Source organism: Camelus bactrianus, chromosome 5 (assembly GCF_048773025.1).
Source record: "Camelus bactrianus isolate YW-2024 breed Bactrian camel chromosome 5, ASM4877302v1, whole genome shotgun sequence".
Lineage (NCBI taxonomy): Eukaryota > Metazoa > Chordata > Mammalia > Artiodactyla > Camelidae > Camelus > Camelus bactrianus.
In genome coordinates this window covers 67481280-67501332 of record NC_133543.1, presented here as the reverse complement: position 1 = coordinate 67501332, position 20053 = coordinate 67481280, and the positions used below count along the sequence as shown (strand labels likewise).

The 20053-nt window shown below is 39.0% G+C and overlaps 1 long non-coding RNA gene across 1 annotated transcript in view; it reads left to right on the top strand.

Annotated features, from left to right (window-relative positions):
• The window catches only part of LOC123618340 (uncharacterized), a 29082-nt gene extending 20662 nt beyond the window's left edge, over positions 1-8420 (top strand). Inside the window, exons 4-5 of the long non-coding RNA XR_006726764.2 lie at positions 1705-1801; positions 2764-8420. This is a non-coding gene — a long non-coding RNA (uncharacterized LOC123618340). The remainder of the gene's footprint in view (positions 1-1704; positions 1802-2763) is intronic.
• Positions 8421-20053: the final 11633 nt, after the last annotated feature.

Sequence of the window (20053 nt, the reverse complement as noted above, 5' to 3'; positions counted from 1 at the left end):
AGTTGTGACCACCCCGTTCTTCCTGTGTTCCAATCCCACTGGTGTACCAACCACAAAGGCTCCCCACGACTGCTGCTCTAAGAGGCCACCTGGAAATCACCAATGTTGCTAGGGTTGCTCCCAAGGTAGCCAGTCCTCAAGGTGCAAGAAGTTTATTTGAGGCATTACTCAACTTGGAGAGAACTGTGGCCTCTGTCCCCCAACTTTATGATTTGTCCCCAGAGCAGTACTGTCCACAGCCTCTCCAAGTTCTGCCTGTGTTTCTAACTTCCCCCCCACCCCACATTTCCAGGTATCCAATTAAAGGGCTGCACCCGCTTTTGGTCCCCAGACACCCTAACTGCCAAGGTACCAATGAGATGCCAGGAAAAGGAACTGTTGCTCTGCCCTCCTTCCTAACCTCTGCTTCCTCTCTCCTCTCAGGCTGTGCCTCCAAACCAACTCTTCCCTCCTTCACTTACAAATGAACCTGGCCTGGCACAGCAGTGGATGGGAACAGATAACTGCTGTTGTCTGGGGAAGGCTGCACAAAACCATGTCAGAGCCCTTCAGCAAGTTCAAATGTCCCATTATGCAGTGTGCGGTCACCATATCTCCAGCAAGCCTGGGCAGAAAGAATCCACTTCAATAGTGAAGAAACTGAATCAGAGATTACAGTATTTTTTAGGGAGTCAAAAGGGCAGAGACAGAGAAGCCGAAAGGCAAAGAGGGCTCTTTGATTGCTTGTTCAGTGTGGTCTCCACTGACCCTACTCCTCTAACCATGATAGAGATGTTTATTCCATAAAAGCTCAAAAAAAATCAGACATTGCACCGAGTGTGGGACAAAAATGTTGTTGTTCCCCAAGGGCTCATGTAAACCCAGAGGGGTGTTTAATTTGATAATGCAAAGGAGATATGATAACAGTTGCTTCCCCTGCTTGTTCCAGGCATCTGATAAACCAGGATTAATGTTTATGCTCAGCTATGTGAGACCACAGCAACTTCTCATGGTTACCATGGGATACCTTCTAAATATGTGCCTGATGTGATTTCCCCAAGTTGTTATGCAATGAAAATGCCATAGATGCTGCTAAGTATGGAGTTTTTTCAGTTGCATACCCGAAGAAATGTGATACTTCCCCTTAGGGCTGTAGTGTACTGAGCTTGGCTATGTGTCAGGAGATTTCAGTAATGGAGAATTAAAGCTTTTCTAGCTACAGGGCACCAACAACTAGAGACTGGTTAATTTGGGGTAAATAATTTGAATGACGTCAACTTTCTTTTTTTTTTTTTAACAAAGGAAATCTCCTTTCTAACAGAAAACGTAAGGAATGTTCTCCTCCTGGAAGATAACTTACTTGTGCCAGATGTGCTCATCACGCTTTGTGCGGCCTTTGACTATTGCACTTGTACACAGTGATTATTTCTTCAGTTGTCTCTCTTCTCTGCTAAACACGAGCTCCTTGAGGGCATGGGCTGTGTTGTTTGTTTTTATTTCCCCAACATCTGATGCATTGGAGGCATCCCATAAACGGAGGTTAGTGAGTTAGTGGGTGATGCGATGCAGTAGTCCACATGGACTAGTGGTACTTTGGGAGAGAGCCTTAGAAGAAGGACAATGTCCAAGAATAAGTTTTCCTAAAGAAGAGTCTTTGCCACACCCACAATTTTTGCTCCAGGGTGAAAGGAACAAGGATTTAACTGGTACTTCATTTCCACACAGATATACACAAACCCAGAAAACAGACTTCGGATTGAGAGCCGCAAGACGAAATCCTAACAGTCTGTTGAATCAGTCTGGCCATCTTGTCACCCTGAAGGTAATTGTATCTGGAGTCTAAAAGGGATGATGCATTGCTCTGTGTTTCCCATTCCTCTGGGCTTCCACAACGTCCTCTGCTTCCTTCCACCACCCCCTTGTATTGTAGTTTCTTTCCAATGAGTGATTATTATGGGATCGCTAGTAGGGAAGAAATAGTCACTTTTAAAACAAGATATTCAGCCCTGTCTGTGTAAAACTGTGGGTAGACATGTTTTTAAGGTATTAGTCTATTTCTCATCTCCCATTTACATGATGGGTGTGCCTCCTTTGACCTCTCCTTTGTTTGACGGTGGCGTAAACGTCCTTGCACACAGATCCCTCCTCCTATCCTCTTTTCTTCACCTTCCTTTTCATCCTGAAATACTCTTTCTTGTCCAGGGGGAAGCACACATCCTCACAGCTTATTGGTTTGCAGCAGCTGCCACAGAGGATGCTTGTGTGGAGTTCAAGTTTGTTTCTTTACTGGAGGGGGAGGAGGGAGGAACTCTGCCCCAACAGTAGTCACTAGGTAGGGGGCTCCTCCCTCTTCTTCATTGGCTCTCTATGAAACTTCTTGCCTTCTGAAGTGTCATTGCCGTGGCTTTAAAGTTTTTTTGCAAATTCAGCTTTCAAAAAGTTTTCTCTTTAATGTTCGCCCATAACAATAGCCTGCAGCCATAACCAGGATTCTCTGCTTACCTGATTGCAGCAAAAAAGACTTAGCATGATGGAGGTAGGGAAGAACCCAATGGGCTCTGCACAGTCAGACAGCACTGGGCTCAAATAACTGGCCATAACTCTGTGACTCGGAACTTACTCTCTTAGCCCTTTGGTTTTCCTGTCTGTAAAATGGGAATAATAATATCCGCTTTGCTAAATTGTCATGGAGCTAAGATGGTGTATGGGAGTTGCCTGGAAAGGTGCTTTATAGACAGTGCAAATTAAATCCACTTTTGATTAACTTCTCTCCTCTTCCCCTAGTAACAGGAGCTGGGAGATGGGGAAAATGGAACAGCGGCTTTGCTGGAGTTCCCCGTTCACTCTTCCTGCCCCGCCTCTCCTACAGTCTCCTGATACAGGAGCTCTGAAGGTCTCAGACAAGATGCGTGAGGAAAAAAGAAAGTGAAAATGTGTTCTTATGAGACAATTTTTAAGAGTTGCAACAATACCTGGCCTAGAAATTCCCTTCCCTCCAGAATTACAAATAACCACTCTATATTCTTATCACTTTGATTTGAATGGTGTCTAAAAAAGTGCAAGGTCAAAGAGCTAATTCCAAACTTTGAAAGTGTGGTTCTGTGGCCACATACACTTAAAGGAAAAACTGAGTAGGGGAGGAAGAAGGGAAGTGATTACCCTGAATCCAAAGGCTAGGTCAGTGTTAATCCTCAAGTTGATGACGCTTGCTTGTCTGGTCACAGCATTTGCTCTATCTGATTGGCAATTTATTTGAGTTTGTGGTATTACATGCGAGTGTCAGGATCTACAGAGCCATTTAGACATGAGTCTGTACATTCATATAGCTTTAATCTAGTGGAAGACACAAGAGAATCACAGGGGAAGTTAATATAAATGCCTCTCAGTTAGCCTAGTTCCAAAGTCACGAGGGTCTGGAGCAGTGCGCTGGGATCTCCAGGTCTGCATCACTTATGAGGGTAGAAGGTGCAGAGAAAACATCTTTGGCTGCAGAGTCAGTTCTGTTGTATACATTTGCTAGATCCAGCTGTGTTTCCTAAAGACTGAACATATTGTTCTGACTATTTGTATTCTTGGCATCCAACCCTGCCGCACATTTCCAAGCGCCAGGAGCACGCAGCACAGCAGTCCTTCCCTGAAAGGCTGTAAAGCCACGACTAGTTTCTTCTCCCAAAGACCCAAGGTACTTGTTAAAGCACGAGAGCTGTTTCAATGGATATGGCTCTGAGTTAAGTGTGTGGCAACACAGTCTTAGGGAGACAGAGTTCCTTTGCCTAACAGTCTCTGTATTTGTCAAAACTACCGTAGGTCAAAGGTTAGCAGTAGCGTCTGGCAGCACAAGACCAAATCCAAAAAGCTTAACTAAGCTGGGCCAGTGAGCCCAGTTCCTGCGACAGCCTCCTCTCTCCATGACTCAAAGGCCGGGTCCATGCTGCTGCAGAGCGGAAGTTCATAGGTGATGGGGGATGTACGTCAGATGTGCAAGCAAAGCGGTAACCTCGGTGATGCTTTCAGTCCCAGAGAGGGATGCAGAAGCTGGCTTTGTCACAGCTCTCGGGGGATGTTACAGAATTTCCAAAAACATGTGTTTCTATTGACTGTGTCTTTAAAATACAAAGATAAGATTTTTAGGTAGTTCAGTTTCAGAGAGAGGCAGAAGCATTAAAAGTGCATGCTAAGACTGAATGTGACGGGAGGGCATTGGAGGGATATTAACCTAGCTTGAGAAAGGATGGAAAGCAGTGTCGAGACAAAGGGGCCACTACTAGACCCCCAGAGACCCTAACTCACTCCACAGTCTAAGTACTGGAGACACATACACCATCCGGACTGCATACACCATGACTGAGCACCTCCACTTTGCACCATCTCTGACATGGAAGGATTAATAGGTAGGTTTCCTAGAGGAAAATGAGGCCTAAATTAAGGTTAAGAATGCAAACTGAAACAAACGAGAGGGTGTCACTCTTACAAAGTCTAGGCTGAATCTCTCGTGAGACATCTGATGTCTCAGATGTCTGTGTGTTTGACATACTAGTTATCAAAGCATGATACATCAAAATGCACTGTGTCCTATCACTAACCCTGACCTAAAGATGGAATTAAATGCTGCATAGTCATGGAAAATCAAGAAAAAATAGGATTTGTCTCAGGAAAAGTCTTTAAAAGTTTAATACCTCTAGATACACAATTTTAACTTAGAGAAATTTATTCTAAGTAAATATTTAGAGAATATTTAGTTACAAGAACATCCATCACTGTTTTTAGGGGTGGGATGGCTATGAAAAACTGAAAGTTATGTAAATATTTGTCCAACAATAATACATTGTATGGTATATTTATGATAATGGAATAATTTATAGCCTTTAAAAAGCAATGTTATGGAAACAAATAATCCAATTAAAGACAACAAGTATTGGTGGGGCCATGGGGAAATTGAAACCCTTGCGCACTGTTAGTGGGAATGCAAAATGGGGCAGCTGCTGTGGAAAACAGTATAGAGGTTTCTCAAAAAATTTAAACTACAACTACCATATGTTTCAGCAATCCAACTTCTGGGTATATATCCAAAAGAATTGAAATCAGGGGCTCTAAGAGATATCAGCACTACCATATTCAATACAGTACTATTAACAATAGCCAAGATAGCCAAGATGTGGAAACAAACTAAATGTCTATTGACAGACGAATGAGTAAAAAAAATGTGGTACACACATACAAAGAAATAATATTCAGACTTAAAATGGAAGGAAACTCCAATATCCAATAACATGGATGAAATTTGATGACATTACACTAAGTGACATTCACAGAAAGACAAACACTCCATGATTTCCCTTACATCAAATATCAAAAATAGCAAAATCCATAGAATCAGAGAGTGGATTGGCGGTTTCCAGGGGCTGAGAGAGAGGGAAACGGGGAGTTACCAATCAATGGGCATAAAGTTTCATTTAAGCAAAATGAATAAGTTCCAGAGATCTGCTGTACAGCTCTGTCCCTATAGTCAAAAAAAGTCTAGTGCACTTAAAAATTTGTTGAGAGAGTAAATCTCATGGTTTTTTTTTTTTGACATTTTTTTATTGAGTTATAGTCATTTTACAATATTGTGTCAAATTCCAGTGTAGAGCACAATTTTTCAGTTATACATGAACATAGATATATTCATTGTCACATTTTTTTTTACTGTGAGCTACCACAAGATCTTGTATGTATTTCCCTGTGCTGTACAGTATAATCTTGTTTATCTGTTCTACATTTTGAAATCCCAGTCTGTCCCTTCCCACCCTCTGCCCCCTTGGCAACCACAAGTTTGTATTCTATGTCTATGAGTCTGTTTCTGTTTTTTATTTACGTTTTTTTTTTTTTTTTTTTTTTTTTTAGATTCCACATATGAGCAATCTTATAAAGGTATTTTTCTTTCTCTTTCTGGCTTACATCACTTAGAATGACATTCTCCAGGATCATCAGATCTCATATTAAATGTTATTACTACAATAACTTTTTTAATTTTAAAAGTGAGCAAAAGATCTGAATAGTTACATCACAAAAGAAAAGATACAGTTGGAAATAAGCATATGATAAGATGCTCAACATTACTTGTCATTAGGGAAACACAACTTACAACAACAAGATGCCACTACACATCTGTTAGAATAGATAAAAATTGAAAAAAAAAAAACTAACAATACCAATTGCTGGCAAGGATGCTGAGCAACAGGAACTCATTCTTGGCTGGTGGGAATGTGAAATGGTACACACACTTTGGAAGACAGCTCAGCAGTTTTTCACAAATGCAAATATAGTCTTACATATGATCCAAAAATCAGGCTCCTAGGAGTTTACTCCACTGATGTAAAAATGTATGTCCACACAAAAGCCCACAGGCAAATATTTATAGCATCTTTACTCATAATTTTCTAAAACTGGAAATAATCAATTTATCTTTCAATAGGTGAAAGGATAAATAAACTGTGGAACATCCATACAATGGAATACTATTTAGCAATAAAAAGAATCAGCTATCAAGCCATGAAGAAACATGGATAAATCTTAAATACATATTGATAAGTGAAATATGCCAGTCTGAAAGGTCTGCATATTGTTTGACTCCACATATATGATGTTACAGAAAAAAACAGAATTATAGAGACATCAAACAGATCAGTGGTTGCCAGGGATTTGGAGGAAGGGGATTATTGAAGAGGTGAAGCCCAGGGAATTTTTTGACACTATTCTGTGTGATACTGCAATGGTGGATACACGACACTACACATTTAACAAAACCTATAGAACTTTACAGCACAAAGAGTGAACTTTAATATGTGCAAATTAAAAAATTTAGAAGATCAGGAGATCTCAGCATGGAATGCAGACTATGACAAAGGAATCTGTCTATACACAAATGTGTAAAATGACCTAACAGAAGGGAGTAGGGGAAAAGTGCTGACCTAAATAACTTTGAAAATAAGTGGAAACTAAAATGAAAGGCAAAATTACTGTACAAAGCGCTATATCCTAGTTGGTAAAGTTGTTTCCCATGAGACCTGAGACCACTATACTTGTATACTAGAATTGAACAATTATGTAAATGGATGACAAGTGGTGGAAATGAGGTTTTTCAGTATTGGAGTCAGAGTTTACAGACAAGCAAAAGAAGAAGTCAGGAATGATCCATGTGGTACAGGATTAGGGTTGGGGACATCAGTATGAACTCATATTTTATTTAATATAGATGTAGAAAATATATAGGAAAAATAATTATAAATTTACATGTATATCAGTTAATGTACACACATATATTTCCTTGCTCTGTCAGCTAAGAGAGCCTACAAGCAGTGACATCCTAGTAGCAATGAGCACACTTAACACCCAGATCTTGGTTTCTAATACCATTCTCCAATAAAAGGAACCAGGGCTCCTTGGAGAAATGGCTGATTCCAGGTCTAGAGCAAGGCAAATACAAGATGATTCCAGAGCATCTTGTAGTGCTAGAAAGTAAGGGAGTGCTCCAGAGAACCCACAACAATGGGGGCATATCAAAGGGCACAGCAGCCAACGGAAGAGTTCCCAGTGGTCAAGCCTGCAGCAATTTGAGCAACAAAATATATAACATAGACACAGTATTGGATTAAAATCCAAAGTATTAAACAAACATCCATGAGTCCATAAATATAAGTAAATGAGAGAACAGACAGATCATCCATGCAGAAGAATTTTGAATAATTTACATAGGTACTCCCCTCTTCAAGGAGTGGAGCATAACTCCTTACTCCTTTAGTGTGGACTCCACATAGTGACTTCCTTCTGAAGGGCACAGTATGGAAAGAAGGACAGAAAGGCAGAGAAAGAGTAACTCTATGATGGAGAAAACAGACAAACACGACCTCAGCTAGATGAGCAAGTTTCACATCGGCAGTGCAAAATCGCGTTGATAATGCGTACCCTTGATATGATGTCATGAGAATGGCACTTCACTTCTGTGCCTCCCTTCCCCCAAACCCATGACCCCAGTATTATCATGAGAAAAACATCAGACAAATCCAAGTGAAAGACACTCAACAAAACACCTGACCAGTACTCCTCAAAATTGTCAAGGTCACCAAAAATGCGGAAGTCTAAAAAATGTTATAGTCTGAAGAGCCTAAGGAGATGTGATGACTAAATGTGATGTGACATCCCGAATGGGGCCTGGAACAGAAAAAGAATGTTAGGTAAAAACTAAAGAAATCTGAATAAAGCATAGACTTGAGTTAGTACTAACGTATCAACACTGGCATTGGTAATAACAGTGTGTTGATGTTGGTTCATAGATGTGACATCAGTACCATGCTAATGTAAGATATTAACAGTCGGGGAAGTTGGGTGTGGGCTATATGGGAACTCTGCCCTGTCTTCATAACTTTTCTGTAAATTTAAAGCTATTTTAAAATAAAAAGATTATTAAGCTAAGAGTGTATGCTATACTTTTCCTAAAATTTCAGGTAGATCTATTGGTAGATAGACAGATAGATGACAGAGACACATGCATTCATAGAAAAAAAACGAAAGGTTATGTATCAAAACATCAACATTGATTATTACTGGTGGTACAACTAGAGAGTATTTTCTTATTTTGCTCTTCTGTACACATAATTTTATAATGCCATAAGAAAAAAGAAAATTGTAAGCCTTCATTTGTGCCAGAATATTTCCCTGACTTAAGTACCAAAAGAGGAATTATATCTAATATTTAAAATTCCCCAAAATAGTTAAAAGGCACACAGTATGGAACAATTCTGTCAGGAGGGAAATGTAAAAATTACTTTTTTATTCAACACTTTCTTCCCAGGTTGTTCTTTGATAGTACTCAAGGATAAAGGTGAAGAATAATTATATCTGAACTAAGAGTTTGATAAAACATAGTCAAGAAAGAGTCTCAAATTAACCTTCAAGAGGAATCCCAATTCCCCATGTTAATCCGTTCATTTCCCTCATTCTAATTTCCTATGTAATTTAAGATGTTTAAATCTTAAATTAAACCTAGAGGGGCTGGTATGAGGCTCCAAGAAGCTGTTGTTTGATGTCCCTCTAGCTCCATTCCAAGCACACCTGCTAACACCCTCTCACGCTGGAGAGTAGAAGCCGGCGGTCAAGATAACATGAGAGTGCTGGCGGTGTCATTACTGCCTCCTCTAGTGAGACGCGGTTAGCTACTTTAAATAGAAATGATTCTTTCATTCCTATGACAGCTAGGCTTATTCTGTTTTAAATTACTAGATCCTTCTTTGCGTGAGCTTATTGAGGATAAGCTACCTACATTTTTTTTCCAAGGATCATTTCATTTATTTATTTATTTTCATTGTATAAATACGTATTGAGGGCTTACCATTTGTCAGTTACTGTATTAATAATTGAGGAATATTAAAACATAAAATAAATAAATAAAAATTTTAAGGAGATTCTAGGAAAGGGGGCGGCTGCAGTGAAATAGGTAAATTAGTATACTTACAAGACAGAATACATGCCATAAAGCAAAGTTCAGATAAAGTGAAGTGAGCCTCCGCAGCAAGGGGAGATTACATCTGTGCAGAAAGGCCCAGGGAAGGATGGGCGGAAGAGGTGACTGAGAATTGGTCCTCGTTCATATTTGGCGGATGCAAGGGCGGGGAGAATGTTTATTCTCCTTTCTTCATGTTTCCATATCGAGGAACTTCAGCTGCAGTAACACTCCTGGCCTCTTTCCCCACTCATAACTCCTCCCACAGGGGGACAGACAGTGTGCTTGAGAGCAGAAACTGAGCAGTCTCTGATTAACCCTTTCAGGTTTCTCTTTAGGTTGAGACTGTTTGCATGACCCTTATGTTGTGGTCTATTTCTGCCATGCAGTGAGAAATGCTGAAAGCCCCTTTCTTCTGATAATTTTATCAGTGATAAAGGTGATCATGTAATTAGTCTCTGCTTGATCCCTGAGTCCATCACAGGAGAGGAAGACTGGTGTTATTATTAGCTTGCAAGAATTCTATTAATAGATTTTCTACATGTTAATGTAGAAGTGAGGGGACAAGATAAGCAGAGACATGAATACAACATTTGGAAGAATATTAACTATGGCAAACCAATGGGAATTGAGCATGAATAAAGGGGAGAAGTGGAAAATGAAGTAAAAGGAAGGTTGGAGCTATGAACAGGATGTCTGTGTTCTCCCCAAATGCCCATATTGAGACTCTACTCTCCAGTGTAGTGGAATTTGGTGATGGGGCCTTTGGGAGGTAATAAGCCGTAAGGATGGAATTAGTGCCCTTACAAAAAGATACAGGCGAGAGCTTGCTTCTCCACCTGCTCCACCCTCAGTGTAAGAATACAGCAAGAAGGCAGCCACCTACAAGCCAGGAAGCAGGGTCTCAGCAGAACCCGACCATGTTGACACACTGATCTTGGACTTCTAGCCTCTAGAACTGTGAGATAAATATTTATTGTTCAAGCCACCCAGTCTATGGTATATTTGCTATAGCAGCCTGAGCTAACTCAAAGAGTTGGAGACTATTCCTAAAGTATCTTAAAAGCCAGACATGGGCTTTAGAATTAATTCATAGTCAATAGAGAAGTTCTGGTTTTACCCATCCCCTTCTCCCCAGCACTTATTCTATGGAGGGACTTCTTATGCACTTAGCCGTGACAGATACCACTGGAGTAGGCTGCCTTATGCCTACCTTACACTCAAGTTCTCATTCATTAATCCTTCTAACTGTCCTGGAATCTGTCTTACACTAAACTGAATTGCAAGGTAGATAAAGATACTTCTTGTCTCTCCCAGGCCCCACTCTGCAATACTTCCCCCAACTTGGGACTTGTTACCAAAGGTGACCAGTGCCATCTTACTGCCCTCTGACTTCCCGATGTCCTGCTCTGGTGCCCTCTACACTCTCCCCTCTCCATTCCTTTCTCCCCCTTTTATATCCTCTCACTTTTGAAAACTCCCAGTTCCTTAGTATTGCTGACTTCCGGAAGGAGTTAGCAGAAAAACAGTTTGATTGATCTAATTCAAATTATAGTGTAATTACTGGAATCTAATCCTCATCCCGGGCACTTGTTTTTGTTTTTATCTTGTTTTTGTTTTGTTTTGTTTTAAGCTTTTATATACTTAAGTGACTCTCTAGATCATGTGACAAAGGGATGAGAAAAAGTGCACACTTTATTTTGTAATTGTGTAATACTTTAAAAATTTGTGCTAACCTATGCTATTCATTTGAGTATACTCTGTTTCATGAAATCACGTTTAGCATTCCAAGATAAAAGCCAAATATAAAACAATGAAATAGAAGCATCTTTATTTTACATATGGAAAAACTACTAGACTGGTCTGCTTACCTTCGTCTTTCTCCTGTGCCCTTGCCTTCCTCTCCTGGGAGAAGTATTACTGATAGGCATGTGGAAGCCCACATTTTCTCCATCTGCCTCACATACTTTCCACTATTTTAATGACTTGGCTGGCTTACTCCCTTTTCTCTTTATTTAGGGCTATTTTCACCCTATTTTCACTCTCTTGACCACTAATTAGAGACAAATAACACAAGTCAAAAGGGCTTACACTTTATTCCATACTCCAGTACATTTTAAGATTTAAATCTATGTCATTCTGCTAGAGTGAAACGAAAGTTAAGAGAGGAGTAACGGGGCCATTTCCTTACTCTGAGAGTAACTCTTCATTGTGCAGTTTGTTTCTAACCATTGGAATGTCTCCGCCCTCCTCCCTGTTCATCAAAATCCCTTCCATCCCACAAAGCCCATCACCATCCTCATTTACTCTTCCAGGAAGCCAACACAAACACCCTCTTCCTCATCTTTCATAGAACTTACTGCCAATATCACACACTTTATACTCTACATTTCAACATTCTCAACTTGCTCCACGTGTGTAAATACTACTTCCCCAATGAGACCATGAGTTCTCAGAGATGAGAGCATTGCTTTATAAATCTTAATACATCATATGGGTCAAGGTATGTAATAAAAACTCAGCGACCTGAAGGGTTGAATTCTTTACATTAACAAAGAGACCCAAGACCCCTAGAGTAAGCAACTTAGAGCCTTGTCTCTTTGTCTGCAATTTTCCAATTAGTTTTCCAAAAGGAAAATCCCCCAATACCCATTGAGTATAAAGCATGAAAGAATCAATGAACACAGCATTTAAAGGATCAAACTTCAAAGCTAGTCAGTGAAGGAATTCTACATTCATTCAGCTGTTGCTCGCTAAACATTTCCCGTGTTCAGGTACATAGTGCTAGGGGAGAAAGTTGGAAGAAGACACAGTTCCTGGGCTCCCAGATGCAAATAAGACACTAACAAATCAAGAAATGAGTAGATTCAAGAGTTTTCAAGGAATGAAGAAAATAGTTAATAAAAGAAAATATTAGTGAAAGTTAATGAGGATTTTGTCACCGAAATATAAAAAAAATTGAGTTTATCACAGTGAGTTAAAGCAAGTATAACAGAACACAAAAAAATATGTACTTTTGAGTATTTAAATAAGAAAAATCAGAATTTAGATTATTATAAACTGAATGGCTGGGTGGCACTGATGGGCAGGGAATAAAAGGTGCCTATGTTTGAAAGGCATTATTTAAACATCAGTATGACACCCTGAGAGAAAAAGTAATTGCATATAGCCAAGACAATTTTCATGGCTGAAAAACACATCAGATTGTCTTTATCTTTGAGCTGACTTGCTTTGTATGTTTCTCTAAAACAGAATCATAACAGGCCAATGGAAACACAATAGAATAGAGCATGCTATTCTGCCTTTCGTTCCTTTGGGAATAAGCTCAGATCTGAACATGCAGATGAAAGCTGTCTGGCCCTGTTGCTGCTGAGAGTCAACATGGATGTGTTGATGGAGTGTGCAGTCTGATGATGGGCTGATCTTGGGTGGAAAGTGGATGATGGTAATTTCAAAGCTCTAGGTGGGGAACAAAATGTTAGAAATACTGATTACTCACTATCCCCCTTTAATACGTTCATTTTATTAAAATCTTGGAGGAGAGCTGTAAAACTTGAAAACCAGTGAGTGCTCAAGCCCAAGTTATAAGAATATACACAGCTCCATAGCATTCTGTTGGCCGGGAAGGGTCTTCCTTTCCCTAGTTAACAGCACAACCACTCACTTCACTCAGATGTCGCCTCTTTAGAAAGGACTCCCCAGACTACCCTCCGTGCAGTTTCGGCGCTCTCTCCTGTCACTCCTTGACTCCTCATTATGCCTCTAGTCAGGATAACCTATGTGACAGCGCCATAACAACAAATCCTCCAAATGTCAGTGACTTAAAAAAATATTTATCACTAATGAAAAACGCACTGCTGGTCTGGGCAACCCTCCCAGGGAGTCCTCCCCGATGAGCCCTTATCAGTATGAGCCAACACACTTGCCAAGAGAGGTGGAAGTGAGGAGAGTCAAGGCCAGCAAGTAAGTGCTTCCACCCAGAAGCGACGTAGCTCAGTCCTACTCACACTGCTCTGGCCAAAGCAACCAAAGCACAAGAGGGCAAGAAGTGTGATCCTGGGTCTGAGGGCATACAGTAATGTCAGATGCATCCTGCTTTACTTATCTTTGTAGCACTTTTCACCAAACAGCGTGTCTTTTATCTGTGATTTCTCTCTCTTTCCTCACTGGAGTACAAGCAGAGTGAGGGCCTGGACCATCACATCTGTTTGTTCACTGCTGTATCTTCAGATCTCAGAACAGAGATTCTCAATAAATATTTGTTGGATGAACGATTAAGAATGCAGGAGATTATATGCTTTTCACCATAAATTACAAGCCCAAGTACCTAAAGAACTCGACCCTTGATATAATGAGGGAAGTGAACAAGGTTGGAACTGTGGCTAAGTAGGGAACTTTTGACACTGCCTGAAACTTGCCAATTGTTGCCTTGATGGACTATGGGCCCAGGGTAGCCAGATTTTTCATGAGAAGTTGAAAGTCAGGGTTTTTAGATGGAATTCCTGATTTGGTTCATCACATGATTCAAAATTTTCAAAACCAGGTCATACCCAGCAAACATAATGTCAGTCTGTGCCTTTTGCTTTAAATGGAAAGACTGAAAAGTATGTCTTGAGATTGACAAAGTTTGAGTTAAATTAAAAAAAAAAATAAAGAAGATAAAGGAAAAAACAGAATCTCCACATCCATTTCTCCATCACCTAAATTGCAATTTGGAGGGATCTCTGCCCTAGATTCTCACTTCTCACCCCTTCCCCTCTTTACCCAGGAGTTTAGAAAATTATCTCTTTTTATTTATAGGACCAGTTCCTTTATATATTGGCAAATCCTATGTACGGTAAGAAGGAATCAATCCTGCCTTCACTGCTGTTATTGTGTGTCTTACATAACAATATCTAAATAAACAAGAAGCCCTGGGGAACGGTCTTCCAAGGTTAAAATATTTAAAGAGCTGCTGTGATTAAGATGGCACTAGCAGAATAAAAGATCTAATACCTACTTCATGTAATAGATGAGGTCTCAACCAGAAACTCTTCTCCAGTTTCCAGTAACCAGTAATTTGGCCTGATTACATAATGAATGTTTCTTTTTCTTTGCCCTAAAATTGAACTTTGTATATAGAGGGGCTGCCAAACACATTTTCACTGTAAAGAAATTTTGTTTTCCAAGTGCATCACCCAAGAGGTTTAAATTCAGATGAAAATGTTCAAAAATCAAATTTCTGTATTTCTTTGGATTTAGCTTAGGGTAGTTTAGCAAGTGGTATCTACTTTTCTTCTCCACAGGGAATTATCACTGAGCAAGGTCAGTCAAACTTTAAATATAATTGCTCATTTTGGTGGCCCTAAGCCTGCCCTTGGGAGTTTTCCAGCTGTGGAATCAATGAAATACACCCTGGACTCTCCAGTCAGTGACATGATTGCTGGATTCCAGGCAATTGGCTTTTCCAAGGAAGCAAATGAATTAAAACAGTCCTGCCCTTCCTCCCTTGCAGAGAATTCTATCATCATGCATCTGACTTCCAAATGCTCCCGATACTATTCTCCCTGCACAGAGCTGCCATTTCATATCTCAGTTGGTATCTCTGTCAGATATTGGCTTTAATTCTAGGATAATTGAGAAAATAAATATTCATTACCTCTTTCCCTGCCCAGTCCCATCATCCAGTTGAGATCCTCACAAGAAACAGACTCCTGGCAGATTCTGATGTACTTGTAACTAGCTTTCTCACTAGGCCACCCTGCTCATCACTGGATACCATGAGTTTGAAAATTGCCTTGAAATAAAACAAGTCACCAGTTCATGGTTTTTTAAAACAAAATTACCAGGACTGAAATTGAAAATCTTGTTCTTACAGCAGTAAATGAAAATATGAAAATCTCTGGACATATTTCTTTAGCAAAATATAATTACTTCCATAGAATTTTAGAACGTATCCATCTTAGAAATTTGAATATTGACTTGCTGAAAATAATATCACCATGACCTCTCCAAAAGAATTCTCTTCAAGGCAGCCACTTATTTTGCACACAAAAACACAATTTCAGTCAACATGACATTTTAAGATTATGCTTTGATATTTACTTTAGCACACACACAAATATAGCCTAACAGACCGGCAAGACATGCCTCTGGGTAAGTGACTGAATCTTTAATATCCCCTAAACTTGTTCTGAATGAAAAGGTAATAGAAGACCATGTGAAAGCAGGCACAAAACTTCTAAACAGGAAGAGGGTAGTAGGGGTGGGGTGAGGTGAGAAAGAACTTGTGAGAAAAGCTTATAAACCAAAGTGCTCAAGTATGCAAATAAATAAAATGCTGAGAAAGACAGCCAACAAAATCAACTGCTGACAGGTTTGTTCAGTACAGAAAAGATTAAAATATTAAAATAGTGGAGAAAAGAGTAAAAGATCTGAAAATGAGCAGGCTTAGACTCTTCAAAATGGTAACATATGGGAAAAACTTGAAAATAACAAGAAATAATGAAGCAAAACAGGCAGAAAGACAACAATACATGGATGAAGAAAAGAATCAAATAGAAATCTTGAAAATGAAAAACATAGTTATTAACATTTAAAATAATTCCATAGATGAGACAAATAGGTCTATAACAGGCGAACAGTTTGTGAATTGGAAGGTTCTCCCGAGGTATTAACCAGGAATGAAGCATAAAGGAACAAGCAGATTAGAATTATGAAAGAAAAGTTAATGACATGGCATATAGATGGAGTGGCCCCATCCATAGTTCTAATAGGAGCTCTACAGGAAGCGAGTAGAGGAAATAGCAGGGAGCCCTATTAGAAGAGGTGGGATGGGTCTGCACCAAAATTTAATTATGAGTCCTCAGATCAAAAGTCCGTGTTAGATACCAAGCAGGATGAGTAATATTGAATCTATGCCTACACAGAAAAGTTACATGTAAAGTAATAAAAATAAAAATATTTTGAAGTATCAGGGGAAAAAAAGGGAGATTATCTACAAAGGAAAATCAATTTGACTGGCAGACAGCAGGATCCTGGACAGCAACAATAAAGCCCCAAATTATAGATGTTAAAAATAAAGTAGCAACTCATATAAACCTTGAAATAGACTCCACAGCTTCCAAACCAGCAGATTAAAAAAGAAAAATTAAGAAAAGAATTTGTTGACAATCCAACAGAGGAGAAGAAAGCAAAAAAAAAAAAAAAAAAAAAAAAAAAAAAAAAAAAAAAAATTAAAATATAATTTGTTAAAAAAATAATCAAATTTCCTTTCCATATGTCAGCAACAGTCAGAAATTGAAATTTTAAAATGATTTTATTTTTATTAGCATCAAAATTTTTCTAAAAAAATATTTAAGGATAAGTGTAACAAAAAATGTGCAGATTTATCCACTGAAAACTAAAACACATCGCTGAGAGAAATTTAAGAAGAATGAATGGAGACTGTGACCATGGAGTAAAAGAGTCAACTATTTTTAAGATACTGGTTTTCTCCAAACTGATGTGTAGATTCAACACAATTCCATTCAAAATTCCAGCAGGGCAGCATTTCACCAAATTTGAACAGATACTTCACCAGATTTAATATACGGATGACAAATAACCACATGACAAGATGTTCAACATCATGGTCAGTAAGGAAATGCACATTAAAACCACAGTGAAGTACTGCTACATGCCTATTAGAGGAGCTAAAATTAAAAAGGCTGGCCACGCCCCATGTTAGCAGGGGTAGGGGAATGATGCAACCACCTTGGAAAACAGTTTGGCAGTTTCTTAAAAATTTAAAAATACATCCAGCCTATGATCTAGGCATCCAATGCTAGGTATTTATCTAAGAGAAATAAAGGGATATATCCACAGAAAGACTTGTAATCACTACACATTTATTAGAACGGCCAAAATCTGAAACACTAAGGATGTGCAGCAACAGAACTCTCATTCATTGCTGGTGGGGACACAAAATAGTATACCACCTTGAAAGACAGTCGATCGGTTTCTAACAAAACTATCCATACCATTCCATCCAGCAAATGTGCTCCTTGGTATTTATGAATACTCAAATGAATTGGAAACTTATGTCCATGCAGAAACCTGCACAAGGATGTTTATACCTCACTCATAATTGCCAGAATTTGGAAGCAACCAAGATGCCCCCCAGTAAGCTAATGGATAAATAAACTGCAGCACAGCCAGACAACGGAATGTGATTCAGTACTACAAAGAAATGAGCTATCATGTCATAAAAAGACATGAAGGACTCTTAAATTCATATTGCTAAGTAAAAGAAATCAGTCCGAATAGGCTACATACATAAGATTCCAACTATATGACATCTTGGAAAAGGTAACACTGTGGATACAGTAGACAGATCGGCCGTTGCCAGGCACTAGGGTGGAGGGGGGATGAATAATTGGTTCACAGAGGATTTCAGGGCAGTGAAACTATTCTGTGTGATACTATAATGGTGGATACGTGTCATTATACATTTGTCAAAACTCATAGAATGTGTCACATTTAGAGTGAACCCTCATAAGCTATGGACTTTGGGTGATAATATTGTGTCAATGTAGATTCATCAGTTGTAACAAATGTACCACTCTGGTGGGGGATGTTAATTGTGGGGGAGGCTGTGCATGGGGGAGGCAGGCATATATGGCAACTCTGTACTTTTTGTTCAATTTTGCAATGAATCTAAAGCCCCTTTAAAAAATTAAGACTACTAAAAAAAAAAAAAAAAAGACTTAGACAAAAGTATTCTGACCAGAGGTATTTGTAATAGTCAAAAACTAGAAACAACTCTAATGTCCATCAACCAAGTGAACAAACCAATTGTGGTATATCTGTGCAATGGACAACTATTCCACAATAAAAAGAATTATTGATACATAAAGAGCATGAAGAGCCTCAAAATATTTATGCCAATAGAAATATGCTAGGCACAAATATTATTTGATCCCAATTACATAATATCTGAATATGAAAGCAGATCAGGGGCTGCCTGGGATGGTGGTTAAGGTGGGGCAGAAGGTAAGGATTACAAAGGATCATTAGGCAATTTGAGGGATAGGTTTGCTATCTTGATTGTAGTGATGGTTTCACAGCACACATTAGATAAATAGATGATGGATAGATGATTGCTAGCTAGCTAGATAGAAAGATATCAGAACTTACCAAACTGTGCACTTTAAATATGTACAGTTTATCACATGTTGGTTATATCACAATGCAGCTGTTTCTTTATTTTTAATGGATATAAAGAAATATTAAAGGAAATCAAGAATACTTAAAGGTGATTTTGTATTTTAAGAAGACAAATGAACTCAACACAGTTCTGGTAGGATCAATCAAGAGAAGCCAATCAGAAAAAACCAAGGAAAGAACAAATAAATTCTAATAATTAAACCAGAGATATTTTTTAAAAAATCACAGTATTATGCCAATAATATGAAAGTTTGGTTAAAAGAATCAGTTTCTAGAGGAGTATAAACTATTAAATTGTGTTGAAGGAATAGAAAATAATTGGCCATGGGTTGAATTATCTCCTCCTGAATCCCTGTAAAAAGATATGTTGAAGTAAGTCCTCACCGCAAGTACTCAGAATGTAACCTTATTTGGAAACAGGGTCTTTGTAGAGATAATCAAGTTAAAATGAGGTTATTAGGGTGGGTCCTACTAATATGACTAGCATCCTTTTAAAATGAGGATATTTGAACACAGAGACAGACACACACAGAAGAAAGATGCTGTGAAGACTTACAAGAAGAAGCATGTGAATAGACTAATGCCATCTACATTCCAAGGAAGGGCAGGGATTGCCAGCAAACACCAGAAGCTGGAAGAACACAGAAGCATCCTCCCTTCCTTAGAGCCTTCAGAGAGAACATGCCCTGCTGACACCTTGATTCCAGCTTTCTGCCCTCCAGAATTTATGAGACAAGCAAGGGATAGATGATATATGATAGACAGGTGAGAGGGTGAGAGAGAGAGAGATGATGGGTAGATAGATGGATGAATAGATAGATAGATGATAGATAGATAGATAGACAGATAGAAAAATCTTTTTTTTAAATGTTGCATATAAAAAAGCTGTATGTGGAATAGTGCTCCTGGTACCATGTCTCCTGCATAAAGTTCAAAAGCACACAAAACAAAAATTTATATTGTTAAAATAACCACATATGTAGTGAAAGTGTAGACACAGGAAAGGAAGGAGATTCCGCTTCAGGACAGCAGTCTCTTGGAGGAAGGAAGAGGAAGGGGAATAGTAAGGTCACAAAGGGAGTTTCGATTGTATCTGCCCTCAGTACTTACGAATACTTCCTTAATTGTAAGTAGGAAACATGAAAGGTGTATATTGTTACCAAAAATACTAATTTGTGACCTGAACTGGTGTTCACAAGTGACTGAGGCCTCATATCTTTGTAATACAAAAAGATAATAAGGAAGTATTAACCAGCACATAAACATGAGAGTGGGAAAGTGTCTCTGCGTATCAGTCCTGCGCATGACCAGAGAGCCCAGTTCACGGTGGTGGTTCCTCTTAACTGTTCCTCCAGGCCTCCTCTGCTATATAAGCCTCTCTATCTGAACGTCAGCCAAGCTGGCCTAGGC